The sequence below is a fragment of the Plecotus auritus genome, assembly GCF_963455305.1.
Source record: "Plecotus auritus genome assembly, chromosome: 8".
Taxonomy (NCBI): Eukaryota; Metazoa; Chordata; class Mammalia; order Chiroptera; family Vespertilionidae; genus Plecotus; species Plecotus auritus.
The window spans coordinates 140,942,678-140,959,320 of record NC_137782.1 but is presented as its reverse complement, the minus strand read 5'-3'; the positions used below and the strand labels follow the sequence as shown (position 1 = coordinate 140,959,320).

The 16,643-nt window shown below is 38.6% G+C and overlaps 1 long non-coding RNA gene across 1 annotated transcript in view; it reads left to right on the top strand.

Annotated features, from left to right (window-relative positions):
• LOC308256118 overlaps positions 1–16,643 on the top strand; it is a 451,053-nt gene that overhangs the window by 372,475 nt on the left and 61,935 nt on the right. The window lies entirely within an intron of this gene.

Genomic DNA, 16,643 nt, shown 5'->3' with positions numbered 1-16,643 from the left:
GTTTGCCGAACACTGGTATAGACTATCCTATATAAAAAAAAGGCTAATATGCAAATTGTCCCCTCAACCGGGTGTTCGACCAAGGGCAGAGCTGGCCGGCCAACCTCCCACATCCCTTCCCCCTGGCCAGCCCGGCCTGATCTGCCCCTATCGGGGTGGGCCGGCTGGACCCCACCTGTGCACAAATTCATGCCCCGGGCCTCTACTGGAAAGTATAATAAACTCAAGATGATATATTATAATTTGTCCAGACTAAATTTCTTCAACATTGTAATGGTTTTAGCTTTGTTTTCTCAATTCAAGTGGATGAAGTAGGCATAATTCAAATTATTTGACATATTGCCAGGATTAATTAAGAAGAATGCCTAGACTTTTGAGTCACTGGGTCCTGCTTGTTGTTGTTCATGTAAAGTGCAACATATCCTAATGATTCTGACTCACTTCTTCATCTTTTATGTAGTGACACCGGAGTTCAAGTCCTTTATTTTGTACATAATTAAAGCCCAGAAAAATCATGCAGTGTGTTCAAGGTCATATGGCAGATTAGTGGCAGATCTGGGAATGAATTCCTTGTTTTCTGATCCCCAGACCCACCACCACTCTTATCTGTTTTAACACATCACTTCTTTGGAACATGAACATTAACTAACTAGAAGGTGGCTATAAAACACATAATTTGTGGTCAACCTGAAAAAATAACGAGTCAATTATCTCTCAGACAGACTTCCCAAACACATCATAGATTTATTTCTTACTCCTCCATTTTGTACGTATTCCTCTGAAAGAACTCTTGAATATCATATGCTGTTTAATCTGAAGGAGCCACCTACTCCACTTGCTTGGGCTTAGCAGCTGGATACTGATGAACCAAATGCATCCAGGGGACTGGAGCTCTCATTCAGCTGTTCTGAGCCACAGCCCAGTGTGGAAGAGCACCCTCCCTGGGCTCTCAATGGATACTTGTATTGGCTAATAGTGATCTGTAGCCATAGAGACTTTTTGTAAATTTCCAATTTAAAAAATTCCCAAATGAAGAATTGACAAGACGCTGAAGTAGGCATAAATTCAAAAATAAAATTAATGAGCATTTAAAACATAGCAAGCACATTCACTTCACTTTTTTTTTTTTTTAACTCAGTGCACTGCCCTGGGTGCATGGCTTGATTTCTTATTTGATCTTCATTTCTTGTTGTTTTCTCCTCTCTTACTGAGGACTATATCTACCCACATCCACCAGATTTCATGAGAATGCTGAGTTGTCATGCAGGAGTTTTACCTCACACTGGGGAGATATTAGTTGATAAGATCTACCTTGTTCAGATTTATTGCTTTAGCATATTTCATGCTAAAATTATTTTTTCTCCATCTGCTAAGGTTAGCACTCTAGTGGTATAATAAATTTACTCACCCTGCTTCTGTGATGTAGTTTGGAACCAACTTTATACTTTATTCGGCCTAATTGAAAATAGGATAAGATAAATGATGCACTTTGGATTTCTCTCTCAGACATCCCATTGTTCATTACTTCAACAGAAGATGAGCACATCTGATTGTAATTTTAGTGGTTCGGTAAAACAAAAGTTCCCATGGCAAAAATATAGCATTAGCCATTGTCATCATCTGGTGGAGTCTTGTAAAAAATATTCAATGTTGTTTTCCCCTCAGATGAAATATTGCTTTTCATTTAAATACAAAACTGGTGGCCATCTTTCCAAAACACGTTATGAAAAGAAATATATTTCAGAAGAAATATGGGACTTGGTATTCATTTACATCTGATGCTCAAATGTAAGGCCAACTTTAGAATTTTATAATCTTGCCTTAGTAGGATTACTATTCACTCTTCTGCTTAGGATTGAGGTGGTTTTTTGTTTGTTTGTTTGTTTGTTTGTTTGTGGCTATTTTGAAAGAGAAGAAAGACCATGTAAGGTGTTTATTATGTGTTAGATTGTTATAGGCCTATACCCTTACAGAGTCTCCTCCAGCTTTGATCCTGGACTTAACCATGAGACTTGCTTTGGCTAAAGAGACAACAGTAAATGTGATCTAAGCAGAGGCTTTAAAAGTGTTTGCAGATTGGGAATTGGAATGCAGTTGTCAAGATAAAAAGCAGTGGCTAGCCTGCTGCAGACAATTGGCTGAGCTGACAGCACCAACCTGAAGACATGTGAATGAGGTCATCATAGATTATCCAGCCCTCGTTGAGCGACCAGATAACTGTAGCTGCATGAGTGATGCTTTGTAAGACTAGGGGAAGAATTGTCTAGCTGGATTCAGTCTAAATTATTGATCTTCGGAATAATAAGAAAATAAAAATGTTTTTACTTTTTAATTTTTTACTTAATTTTTAAGAAATGTTTAAAATTTTGGTAAAATACATAAAACACAGTTTTTAGTTTTAATCCACAACTTTCTGAGATGGTTTGTTATGCAGTAACCAATAAACGATAGAGCCCAGCCAGCATGACTCAGTGGTTGAGCACCAATCTATGAACCAGTAGGTTACAGTTCGATTCCGGTCAGGGCGTGTGCCTGGGTTGTGGGCTCGATCCCAAGCGTGGAGTGTGCATTGACGTTTCTATCTGTCTCTCCCTCCCTCTTCCTTCCTCTCTGAAATCAATAAAATATATTTAAAAAATAAATGATAGACTACAAAAGTCCTCTTCTGCTAATAAACTCAGAACTCTGTGATTAGGATCAAGAATGATAGATAGACTAGGTCAGTGGTTGGCAAACTGAGGCTCGCGAGCCACATGTGGCTCATGAGCCGCGGTTTGCTGCTCTGTTGACTAATGAGTTTGCTGACCACTGGACTAGACTAAATATTATCATGTAGTTGGAAGCTGTGAAGATTAGGCAATTGTGGCATATTGTGTGCGAAGAGGCAAAGGGTAGTATATGATAGTGGTCGGCAAACTCATTAGTCAACAGAGCGGCAAACCACGGCTCGCGAGCTGCATGTGGCTTGAAGTTATGGCTGGACGGAGGTTGCTAAGGAGACTATAATAAATGTACTGGATGATCTGGATAAGGAAAGATGGGAACCATATTTTTTATTACTGTTTATAAGCATGATGTGCCTCAGTTTCCTTATCTGTAAAATGGGTATAGTGAGGGTACCTATCTGATGATGTTTAAATAATCCACATAAGACACTCAGAGCAGGGCTTGGTACAGAGTAAGCATGCAATAAGTATACACTGTTATCATCCTGTGTGTGTAAAATATTAACATGTGACTGGTGAAGTCTCCTTGTACCTATGATATTAGTGACCCACTGGTCAAGGCAATAAACAAGGCTGATTAGACAATGTGACTCTAGATTACTTAATAAGTGATGAGCATGTTATGGCCCAGCTGCAGAGAGCTGTCTGCAGGTTGGCCACTGGCCCTTCTCAAATGCCTCCATCAAGTTAACAATGTAGCTTGCAGGAGGTTTTCAAAGGAAACAGGTCATTCCAAAATTACTAATTTGCCTAGCTCTATACCTTCAGACACCAGAAAAGGAAATAATATATAACACATAAGAAATAACATATACAGTCCTATTTCCCATGCCCGACCACTTTCCCCAATGCAGAAATAACTATCAAATGATTAATGTGGTATTATGTAAAAGTTTTCAAAACATATAAAATCTAGGTATTTCAATTTATTTATCCTGTTAACATTGACAGTGTGCTGACAAGGAGATGGCAGGAGTCTATACTTGAGCATGAGTCTCTGAGCGTAGGCATATATTTAGTGTGTGAAGAGGCCCCTCCACACTTCACCAGGGACAGTGTACTTTGTTTCCAAAGGCATAATATGTGTGTTGTGGTCTCAGTTTGAATCATGGACGTGTAACCAATGTTTAAGAGAGGGAAATGTTGCCACAATGCTCTGTTCAGAGCCTTGAGGCTCTATTGAAATATCACAGTGCTTGGTGAATCTGTCCTTCCTTCCTCCCTCCCTTCCTCTCATCCTTCCTTCCTTCTTCCTGTTTTTTAGGTATGCTTGACTGGGGGAGAAGAGGAGTATATGTTTATTAGAATGTTATCATCTGCTATACTGTATCTGACTTTTTCAGTCATTAAAAAGTGAAACCAACATAGTTAACCTTTCTATACCTCTTCTTCATTATCTCTAAGATGCTGGAAACCTTAGTAGGAATTAGAAGATCAAATGCTGTTATTTGTTTGTAAAGCAGTTAGGATATCATAATGGTCAATAGTCTGGTCTCTTGACTCCTTAGTCCTTTTGAAGCTCAGTCCCCCACCTACTAACTATGGTTAGTAATTCCAGCTCAAAGGGTGGTTGAGATGATTAAATGATTTTGTGTATGCAACATAAATGGTACATAAATAGTGCTCAGTAAATGACAAGGATGTTGTTTATCATTTCATTTACTAGAACTATGTCATGAAAATGTATGCAACCACCCACTCTGTGCACACACCCTATACCATTTATGACCAACTAGTGTAACATTAAAGGCCATGTCCGCACATCAGCATAGACCTTGCTGATTGCTAAGTACAAACTTGTGGCCATACTTGCTCTCACTTTAACGTCCTGATCTCACCTACCAACAGGTCCCAGATACACTTTCATCCTGAAGCTGAGTTAAAATGAAGGGCAGCAGAAGCAACATAACATGACATGGCACAGAGAAAACCCTACAGAGGGTTAGTCTAACCGGCTCATTTTTCAAACTCGTGCTGTCCAATATGGTAGCCGCTAACCACAGGTGACTAGTGAGCCCTTGGAATGTGGCTAATTTGAACTAAAATGTGCGATAAGTACAAAATATACACTAGATGTTGAAGACTTAGTACAAAAACCAATGTAAAATATCACATTAATAGGTATGTATTGATTACACACATTGAAATGATTATATTTTAGATATGTTAGACATTAAAATTAATTTGTCTTTTTAAGGCTTTTAAAAATACATTTTTATTAATTTCAGAGAGGAAGAGAGAGATAGAAACATTAATGATGAGAGAGAATCATTGATCGGCTGCCTCCAGCCCACCCCCTACTAGGGATTGAGCCTGCAACCCACGCATGTGGCCTGCCTAGGAATAGAACAGTGACCTCCTGGTTCATAGGTCAATGCTCAACCACTGAGCTATGCAGGCCGGGCTTAAAAATTTCTTTTTAATGTGGTTACTAGAAAATTTAAAGTTACATATAGGTTCATATTTATGGGTCACATCATGTTTTTATTGGGCAGTACTGTTTAAAAACAAAGCAAATCATACAGATATGAGGTGACTTCCCCAAGATAGCTCAGCTTTCCTGGGCGACCACAGATGTGATTCCATGTTGCCTAGTTTACATTGACTTCTCTCTCAACATGCAACCTCCTTTAGCTAAGAAATGTTGTGTTTTGTTTTTTTTTTAGACTGTAGAACTGGGTCCCTGATGGCATCTGGGTCCCTGAAATTTGAGGTTTCTTTGAAAAACAGTCAGCACCTCCTCTGTGACTGGCTGTGCTTTTAATTTTTTTTTTTATTTTTTTGTTATTGCAGTGCCTGGGAGACTGTGCTGCTGTTATCCATTTCTTGCGACGGTTACAGAAATTGGTACTGTATCTAAAACAATTGCTGTTATTAACAGGTTAAGCTGCTGGGATGTTAAAATAAAGGCTGCCCAGCTTTAGTGCATTTTGTTGTAATCATCTCCCAGATGCCTTGTCGGAAATCAATTCAAGTTCAAAACTGGCTGGAATTGGGAGGTCAAGACTTTGGCAGACTAAATATTTTATCTTCTGTTCATGTCTGGAGCTTTTAAAGATGTGGACTAGGGGCTCTTTTCTCATATCCCATCTGGACAAAGATGATTGGCTTTGCCATTTTGCCCAGGTTAGGACAAGGTTAAAATCAATTATAATCAATTATTAAGAGTCTTCTGTGGCCGCATTGCTTAAAAGCGAATTTTAAAACTTTCTCAGTTCTGAAACATGCATATCTTAGTTGCTGCTGGAGATGTTGTTATTCTAGAATGTCAGCACCAGGAGGAAAAACACAGAATTTCTCCTTCTTGTTTCCTTGATACCTACGTTTCAGGACAATGAGAAAAACCTAAAGAGGCTGAGATAATCATCATTGCTGCACCAAGTTGAAAAATCTTGTTACCTTCTTTTCTATGTGTTAGACAACTAGAGCTATTTATAATTTAGGCACATTGTCAAATTATTTCCCAGGAATTTATTGAGAGGCTCTTTGCATTTCTTATGTGCTCATTTGCAATGTAAATGCACATATAAGTACTCGATCTAAGGTAGACTAAAAGAGACATAGAGTTCTAATTCCATAGTAATTTTGAGACAACCAAGATAAAGCCCTCCATTTTAAAATGAGGAAACTGAGGCTGGGAGAATGTAAACAGCTCCCCCAATTCTTACAGCTACCCCCCAGAGAGAATGGTAGCTCCTAGCTCCTACATTTAGGTTTGGTCCCTAAATGTCCAAATGAATCTTTTCCTTTTATGCAGCATTTTCATTCACTAATAATTTTCTTCACACTGATTTGAGAAGAAAACCTATTCAAACAAAATGAATATCATTCTGAACCTTGGACCAAGCCATGAACTCAATAAACAGAATATAATTTTAAAGTGTTCTGAAAAGGGCACTTAGCTTTGTCCTTCATCTCATTTTCCATGAATGGAAGTCCTTTGTATTTTCAGGTTTCGTACAGACCCAGTACCTGAGGGTTCAAAATGCTGCCAGAAAAATATTCCATTGTATTCATAGTCTGTTTAGAAGAAGAACTTTAGAAAATATACCAGAATTTCTCCAAAGACAGGTTCCCCCTCCCCACCCCCCCACCCCCCCACCCCCCCACCCCCCCACCCCCCCACCCCCCCCACCCCCGCCAGCTATTCAATGAAGAACACAGACTATATGCTGAATTGATTTAGGATAAGCCCATCATTAGCAAGCACTATCATATATTTTCACACCCAGCTCCTCATCCTTGTTATATGCTAACACAAAAGCAGAAAAACCTTAATATTTTTAATTTGAGAAAAGGAGACCCAGGGAATTTGGGTGGTAGCATATCTTTGAATTCGTTTTTTGTTTAATCTTTATTTTTGAAAGTATTATGTCTGTCCAGTTTTTTCCTCATTGACCCCTTCTAGCCTGCCCCCGCCCCCTGCCCTAGGCCTTCACCACACTATTATCTGTGTCCATGGATTATGCATATACGCATACAAATGCTTTGATTGATATCTTCCCACCCACCAGCATATCTTTGAATTCTAATCCTAACCGCTCTCTACATCAGCAAAATAAAGACCCGGTGGTGTATAGGAAGCTATCAATAAATCTTAACTATAACAATGATAACACATACTAATTATTATTATTCATAATGGTAGCAGCAACAGCAGCAGCCACAGAGATAATATGCATATTCTCTATTTCTAACATATGTTATTTTCCTTTGGATCTATATGTACCCATATGGGATAGAATTGCTTCAATGTCTGTTCAGATCAATAGTTCTGGATGAATTTTTCACATTGGATTATTTCATGGCAACATCATTCATATGGCTGAACCCTTCAAACCTTTCCCTGTGTTGAAAGACGACATTGCTCATTTGGAGTGTTGGTTTGATTCTAAGAACAGTTTATTCACTGCATGTGCAAGCCACCTGATTTTGATATTCCCAGAGTTAATTAATTGGTAGAACTTTTTACTCTTCCTTTCTGTGTTCAATCTAAGTTTTTAGCACGAGCTTTCAAAACCTTTGAAACCCAGCAGGCAGCATAATGTAGTGGTTACAGAATGTATAAGGGTTATGGAGCCAAATGGATGAGAAAGGTTTGTCACTCTCTGGCAGCGACATAGGCAAATCAGTTCACCTATCTTAGCCACTTGTTTCTTACATATAAAATAGAGACAATAACACTTACTTTCTAATATCATTTAAAGCTATCATTCAAAACCAACATAATGCAAGCAAAACTAAGCAAAATACTTAATGAGTGCTAAGTGATTGTTAGGTGGCACCTACTATTTTTATTTTGTACCTTAATACAACTCGCAAATGATGGTATTTATTTTAGGACAGTGAATAAACATTTAAGTTATATACACTCATGGTGTCAGTCCACAAATATTTACTGACTGATTGATAACTTATATGTGCCAGACTCTTTGCCACTCTGAGAGGTGGAGGAAATAGTAAGAGAGATAGCCTTAAAAATGAGGCAGGGGCAGGCTAGAAGGGGTCAATGGGGAAGAAAAGGGAACATCTGTATTACTTTCAACAATAAAGATAATTTTTTAAAAAAATGAAGGTAGGGCCTGGCAGGTATTGCTCAGTGGTTGAGCATCAACACATGAACCAAGAAGTCACTGGTTCGATTCCAGGATTGTGGCCTCGATCCCAGTTGGGTGCATGCAGGGGGCAACTGATCAATGTTGTTTCTCTCTCATCGATATCTCTATCTCTCTATCCCTCTCTCTTCCTGTCTTTCTAAAAAATCAATAAAAACATATTTTTAAAAATTGCCAAGTTTCTGTTTAATAAAAAGAATGGTTAGGGGGGTCATGAGAGAGAAACAAATAAACCAGCAATTTCAGCACATTGCATTATCATTTCATTGCCCATTAATTCTCATTGGGCTTGGTAGCCTATTTGGTTTGTCTCCCTGGAGCTATCAGCTCAGAAGACCAAGGTTTGTCATCTGTGGATTCCATGTATACATACTTTGCTTTGAAGTTGGGGAGGCCTTTGCCCTATGTTTACATAGCTCTTCCATCCAAACAACTCAAGCACTTAAAATCGGCTCAGGAACCTCGTGTGCAACTTCCTAGCTGAGAAGAGAAACTTAAAATGTACTCTACCTGCTAGAGTGTTGACATAGCAACAGATAAAGAAGCCTGAGAAAATAACTCTCCATTTTCAAAGGTACCCTGTGATGCCCTGCCCTTCATTTTTCCTAGCCTGGTATAGTTTCTTCGTAATTGGTTTTGCATCTGATAAGATGAACGTTGAGCAGGCACAGTATGTTTATTGTCTGTTGCCAATTACAAGCTATGGAACACCAGCAGGGCCTGCCATCCTTGCATTCAGTGCCAGCCTTCCCCCAATTCTGTTTGCATCTACTGGCTTAGCACCAGGCATGGAAGCATAGGAAGGGGTAATGGAGAATGAATAGCTCTGTGTAGTTTTCTTGGAGAAGAAAGTGTTTTTAAGGAATGAGTACTCTAGAAGACCCCTATTTTCTTTACCTTTGTGAAAGGAATGCCCTGTGTTTTAAATAATGATTCATGTGATATCCAATGAGTAAATGCGGAGATGAAAGCTTCTATTTATTCTGTACAGTGAACATAAAAATCTGGAAACAGCATCTGCTTCTCATTTAAATGTATTTTTTTCTAATTATTTAGATATATAGAGGCATCCAGCCAGGTTTCAATCAACAGCAAAAGTCTTGTGTTATCGAAACAAAACCTCATTCCTAAGCCACTGGTCATAACACTTAAAATGGCTTAAAGACCTCAACATGGTTTCAAATGCAAAGTAGTTGTAAGGCCTGGGTCATGAGCAATATTGGTTTTGGTTTTTAAATCAAGTCTGAAAGTGTGGAGAAATATGGGTAGAACTATATATTTCCCGATACAGAAAAACACCAGGTAATTTAACCTTGGTTCTGAGTCACCTCCCATTTGAAGTATAAACCTGGGAATCAGGACTTCTGTCTCTCATTTCTAATGGAGAAGAATAAAGACTATTTGGTGTCTTTGGATGATTTGATAGTATTGATTAGTTATTTGAAGCACATGAAAGAATCCAGTGCCTTAAATATTAACCGGTAGAATTATGAATCCCTCAATTCCATGACTCACAAAATTGAGGAGTCTACAGTAAAGAAACATTGATTTTTTTCAGAAACTCTGTAGGTATTCACAGTTATACACAGGTGAGCAGATACACCGTAACTTAGGAGATAAAGGAATTAGAAATGTTGAGGAATTGGGTCATGAGAACCATATTCTCTCAACAGCAGATATGGCAAGTCTGTAGCCTCTGGATGGATCTGCACTACATAGGTGGTCCCAAGGCCAAAAGGAAGATGGAAACAAATGAGAGCCTGAATAAGACAGAGGGAGCTGCCCTGATTGCTTTAGAAATGGTATTTGCAAGGCTCTGGTAGAAAAGGAAACTATTCCCACCTCGGTTGACCCCTTTCTTCCGGGACAAAGCTTCTAGATGCTCCTCTGTGAAGCTCTGACTGCAGACTGACTTTTAAGGGGAAGTAACCACCTGTCTCCCAATTACTCTTGAAACCAAATTCCAGCTGATTAGGATGAGAGGCTGAAAGGATATTGATTTGGGGGAAACTGTATTTTCTATTGATTTTCAAATCTGTCTATTTATCTCTCTGGTTTGCCCACCATACCTATTTCAGTCCTGTTTTACTAGCTCTCCAACCTACTGCACTCATGACCCCTTGTGACATATGATAATTAAATTTGGGACAAGAGTTTAAATTTTTATATATATTTTTATGATTTATAACCTGTCTAATTTCAGAAAGGATTTGAGGCAGCAAGAGTAAATGGCACTGGGAGTTACACAGATATTTTTACTTTGCATTTGGCCCATATTAGACTGCATACATTTCCATAACTCTGAGCGAGAATCATATTTGGGTGACCTTTTGTCCAGGGTTGAATTCACAGAATTGCAGGAAAATGGATTCCTCAGTATTTACAAAATGACCAGACGCATGTCTAAATGAATTAAATATTCTGCCCAGTCTTGGTAATGGTTCTGTTTATTATATTGTTTTATACTTAAGATGTGTCCCTTGCTTAGGAGAGAGGGAAATGAAGGTGAGAAGACTTAAAGTACTTCTTGGATTGCTGTGTGAATTTGGACCAATCACTGACAACTCTGAGCTCTAGATTCATCAAACGTTAAGTGGAGATAATAGACTAACAGTATCTCCATTGTAGGGTTGTTGTGAAGTTCAAATGATATAATGTACATACAAGAGCTTAGCAAACAATAAGTCACTGTGTATCATGCAGTCAGTATGGGTGAAGGCTGTATGTAGTTCAATCTCAGTGTCATCTGGTGAGAGAGACCAGGTCCTAGTTCTCTGGGATGCTCTATGGAAAGTGCCTCATTATGTTTGGCCTTTATTTACTGAATACATTTGAATGATCATTCTAAGAGCAGTGTCCTTCAATTTGATTTCACAGTGGGGTGATGGGTGAGGTAGAAACTGCATTCTCAAATGCATTATCCAGGAAACAAAACCACTTTTTTATTTTAATTTTATTTTTTTGGCATCTCACAGATTTTCACTTCTAATAAAGTAAATATGAACCTTTAATCCACATAAACAAACAAAAAAAACTCCATTTCATGAGTCCAAAAAGTGAGAAAACCACTGTGGTTTATCCCCAGCCATGATTGGTCCATTTCTTACTCTGACCTCATAAGGCACCACTGTGATGGGATTACAAACCACTCCTATATATGGCCTTGGTTGGGCTGAGGTTTTTGTCCGTTAGAGCCCAGGAAGCTGATTTGTAGTGACCTGTTGGACTTGGACGCGTTAACTTATTTTCTTTTTCTTTAAGTCACGATGTCTGATGACGTTGCAGCCATCTCTGCCAATGAGGAATGCCCTATTCGCTTTTATATCCTCCTGAACACCATTGGCAAAGGATGTTTTGTGAAGGTGACGTTGGCCCGGCACACTTTGACTGGTACAGAAGTAGCTGTGGAAGCTTTTAAAAGGCAGGACTCCTCTGAAGATTTTAGAGAAGTTAACTGCCTTAAGAGCTATTAAATCACCCATTTTTTTTTTTTTTTTTTTTTTTTTTTTTTTTTCCTGAGAGGTGCTGGCCCCTTCCAGAAGCCACAGCTCAGGAAAAGAAAAAAACCAAAACCACTTTTTAAAAGTGACTCATCTTTAATGTTCCATAACAAGTTTGAAATACTTCAGCCATTCATTTTTAAAGAAATTCTTAATTGAGAATATAAACTGCTTTGAAGAGAGAGGCAATCACGACCTGGAAAATTAAATGGAGTAATATACAAATAGGCTTTTGTCTGGCTGGAGGTTTTAGCTTATTCACGATGTGCCTTTAGGTTATCTTTATCTGAGCAACACATGCTCCCTTTCCCCTACCCCATTGGCAGTGTGTATTTTGAGGGGGCCAATGTATGCTGAACATGGAAAACAGTTCTCCATATGTTGCTTTTTTTCTGATATGTATTACAAAGTCTCTCTGATGTTTTTATTCTAAAAAACACTAATTACTTTTATCATTCTTCAACACCCTTCGTCTTCTCACTTCATCTGTCTACTACTGTCTATCCAGCTTTTTTTTTTTGTGGGCCACACACATATGTTGTGAATGAATGAAGTGTCAGCCCACTTCCAGCCCTTGTCCATGAAACAACCTTCACCCAAGTCCAGAGACAGTACCCTCTTCTCTTGATGCCTTTACAGTCATTGTCTCCATAATATAGCACCTTAGAAAATATGCTCTTTTCTCCTTGCTTTAAGTGTCTTGTTCCACCTCCTTCGACCCCAGCTGTGTTACAAGTTATGTGAAGAGTAAAGACTTCTAAGTTAGATGAACCTAAAGGAAACCCCTAGTTCTGCCATTTTCTACTTGTCACACCCGGGCCACCTGGGGATGATAATTTTAATGAAATCATAGGGATATTGAATGAGGTAAAACAGACAGTTTATATGAAGCATAAAGCACATAATAAGAGCTCATTAAATTTTTGTACAAAGATTAATTTATTGATTCTTCTCTAGACTAAGCTTTCTCGTTTAGGTGAGAAGAAAGAGAAAAACCTTTTTTTTCCCCTAACTAATGACACATTTCTCCACCCCACCCCCAAATTCATGACCCTTAGTTTAAGTGTCACTGAAGATCCTGTGAACTTTCAACTGGTTTCAGTCTTGCAGCTTTATCAAATGTCATTGCTTTCAGTTTAATATTTTTTAACAAACATTAATTGAGCTCTTATTATGTGACACATATTTTCCTAGACACAATCAGGAAAAGGTCTATTAACATCCAAAACCCCTGTCTGCACATTTTTGAAATACTTTTTTAAGCCTGCGTTGAAATAATACTCCTCTCTTCCTTCCCCTATACATATATCACTTAAAAAATTTAGCGTGGGCAGGAGAAGAAAGTATATAAAGAGAGAACTCAATAGATTTCAGCTTTCTAGATCACTTTCAGCAGGCTAAGCACCTAGGCTAAATGATACTCTTTGTGCAAGGTGTAAGTCAGGTCCCACATTTCATCCTGCAACATTAACTTAATTTTGTACCCATCACTATGCCTAACTTTACATCATTCGAGCCCCTTTGCTTTCATTTTATTAGATATGGATCCACCATTTTAACTCATAACTTCTAGTTTCCCCTATTTTATTTTTCCACATGCAATCCATTTAGTTATGAAACAATTGATTCAAAGGCAATATTTTGCTAGCCTAACAATATTAACAGTCTACCGCCAAAGACTCCTGACTAATTTATCTTTTCAAAGGACACAGTATTCATGTAGTTTTCTAATCAAGATAGAGACACTTATTTAGACTTAAAAGATAAGAAAAAGAAGGCAAAACAACTTTGCATTGATGATACCAAAAGCTCAATAATTGTCTCTTCCCACTTACCTGGTATAGTAACAAATAGCCACCAGTTTTTTATTGATTTTGGTAGTTTCACAGAACTTACAAGTTGAGAAATACTGTGTAGTCGCTTGTTCCACAAACTGAGGTCCATGGGCCAGCAGCAGCTGCATTACATGGGAACTTGATAGGAATGCAAACTCTCGGGCCCACTCCGGGCCAACCGAATCAGAATCTGTATTTTAACAGAATCCTCAGGTGATCTGTAAGCCCCTTAAAGTTTTTGAAGTGCCACTCTAATTTACCTACACCTCTACCCTCCCTTTAAGAGATGAGAAAGTTCAAACTCAGACTTACACGAAGCTAAGACTGGAATCTTAGCCCCCCAGCCTCTAAGTTCACTGCTCTCTTGTGTACTCAGGGCTGCCTCTGCAGCTCCCTAATTCTTAAGCTGGAAGTAAGTGGCTATTGCTCAGTTGCTCACTACAGGTCTGTCCTTGTCTTGCCTTACTTTCCTGGCTGAGGTTTGGTGGCCTAGACAAGAAGACTTCAAGTTTAGAGAATGACTTTCTCTTTAACACCCATTTCTCTGGTGTGGTGAGCCATTTGGCTTAACGTCCAATATTGCATAAAGCCTCTGAAATAATAATGAACACTTAATAAGGCCAGAATCCTTTTATTGTCCTTTCCGTTGTCAGCATCTATGATAGGAATTTACCATCTGACAATCTTTCCCTATCTCCCAGCTCACAATTGTGTAGTCCATCTCCACTCATACAAGGAGGATTGAAAAGGCTGAGCCAAACCCTGTTAACAAAACAGTCCCCTGAAGGGCTATAATATTGCTCAGTGGTAATATCATCCCTATGCATTTTATCTTGTACATGAAATCTGGGCTAATTATCATTTTCTCTTACAGTACATTTTAGACCATTGTGTTTTTGTGTCCCTGCCTAGTTCATTAAGCAGGGTTTTACAGCTCCTCCAGTAACAGGATTGCTATTGACACTTTCATTAGGCCCATAATTCAAATGCTTGTCTGCCTTCCAAATGGAAGCCTCTCAGTCCAGAACCACAATCTGGCCACCGACCGTATGTTGGCTTTTAGAACTGTCATAAACTCATCATCACATTCAAGTTCTCAAAGGGTCAAAATCTGCTTTCTTGGTGAACTGTCTCCATCCAACAAACAGTGAATGTTTTCTCCAAGAATAGTCAGCCAAGCTTTCTCTGTGGCTCTCTAAAAACTCTTCCAAACAGTTCTCAGTATAGTGGGACTGTAACACAAATAATCATTGTCTGTATTTAAATATTAATTTTCTGATGCGTTCACTCATTCATCCATTCATTTTGTTACTTCACCATTTAATACCAGTATACCTAATAATATGGCAGATGCTGGAATGATTTAAAGATGAATAGGATGGTCTCTGCCTTGGAGTGTCTCATAGTTTAGTAGGTGTGTATATGAATCATTATACAATTGAGAGTAATGTGAAAATTTTCCCCGCTAGTTTGCCAGCAATTGGAATGGCTATCAGTGTACATAGCTGTGCTCAACCTAATGGTTGTTATTAACATTGTTTTCTCACCAATGGCTCAAATGGAAATAGTCTCAATCGGCCTAAATAAAACTGATTTTATGTATGAAATAGACTATAACTTAGGAGTAGATGAACCAGAGGCCCCAGAAATGACTCCTATGGATAAGAGAGAAAAAGTGGGGCTGGATCAGAGAGACAGCCATTGCTCTAGTGATTGTGATAGTCTTTGCTTTTTTATTTGTATTTTTTCTTTCTGGCAAGTTTCAAGAAAAGGTTAAATGCAAATATTTGATTTAATTGACAGTAAAGCTTTTTAGGAGTGCTACTAGACACAAAAAGTTCTGCTTTTACCTTTTGAGGAAGTGACACTCTGGGCCTTAGTGAAGAAGCAGGAAATCTAAGCAGACTTTTGTAGCTTAAATGTGCAGTTGAGATTTCCAACCTTTGCAAATTACCTTTAGCTATTTAATTGAACATACAATTGTAGACCATATATTTCAACGCACAGTTAACTGTGTTTGATTTAAAAGGATGCTTTGCTTTCTGGCCAAATAACAAAAAAAAAAAATTGTTTGGGGCTAGTTCTCACCTTCCTTATATCATCGCCTTTAAAATAAAAGAAAGAGAGGAAGAAATGGAAAAAGCGAAAGTATACCTGAACACACACACTGGATTACCCACTTCATTTAGTTTACTCCAACCATTCTCCTAGCTGGACTCCTGAAATTGGCAGACCCTTTGCTGGAATGAACTCAGACCATTAAGCAGAAGAAGGATGCAAAGCTGGACTCTATCGCTGATTGGGATAACGTGGCTTCAATGCGCAGTAATACTGCTGTGGTGTTAGAAAATGACTTCAGCATTCTTCCGACGCATTTCATTCTACTGCGCGCCTTCATAAACATGTCCAATTGCATGATGGAGGTCAACGACAATGTAGGGTTTAGAAATTGTTGCTTGGAAATCACACTCACTTAAATACCTGAATCTGTCCATCAGCCAAGCCATAGCGTGTTCCAAGCCTGTGCAGAAGAGTGATTTGCAATCTCCTTGCTTTTCATTTCAAGTAGCATCACTCACTTTAAGCCAGATATTCAGGCCTCTTCAGAAGCCTCGGGGTGAAGGACAAGTAAGAAGAAGCTTATCAAATCTTTCACAACGGTGGCTGCTTTTCCTGCATCAAACTTGTTCCATCCTTCTCTGGTATTTTATTTAAAAGCCACACATTTTTCCCTTTCATGTGACAAATAATAGGGATTTTGCCACATAAATTCATGATCCTTATGGCTCTTTTGTGGTGCTACACAGTTACTAGATCACTCTCCAGGTTGAAAACTGGGGCAGAATTTCTGGGGTTGGAAAAGAGGACATAATGTTTATTTTTTGCAGATTCTTTCCCTTTGAATTATCTTCTATAAGATCAGGCTACATAACTAAATTCTGTGTTGTTGTTGTTGTTTTTTTCTTT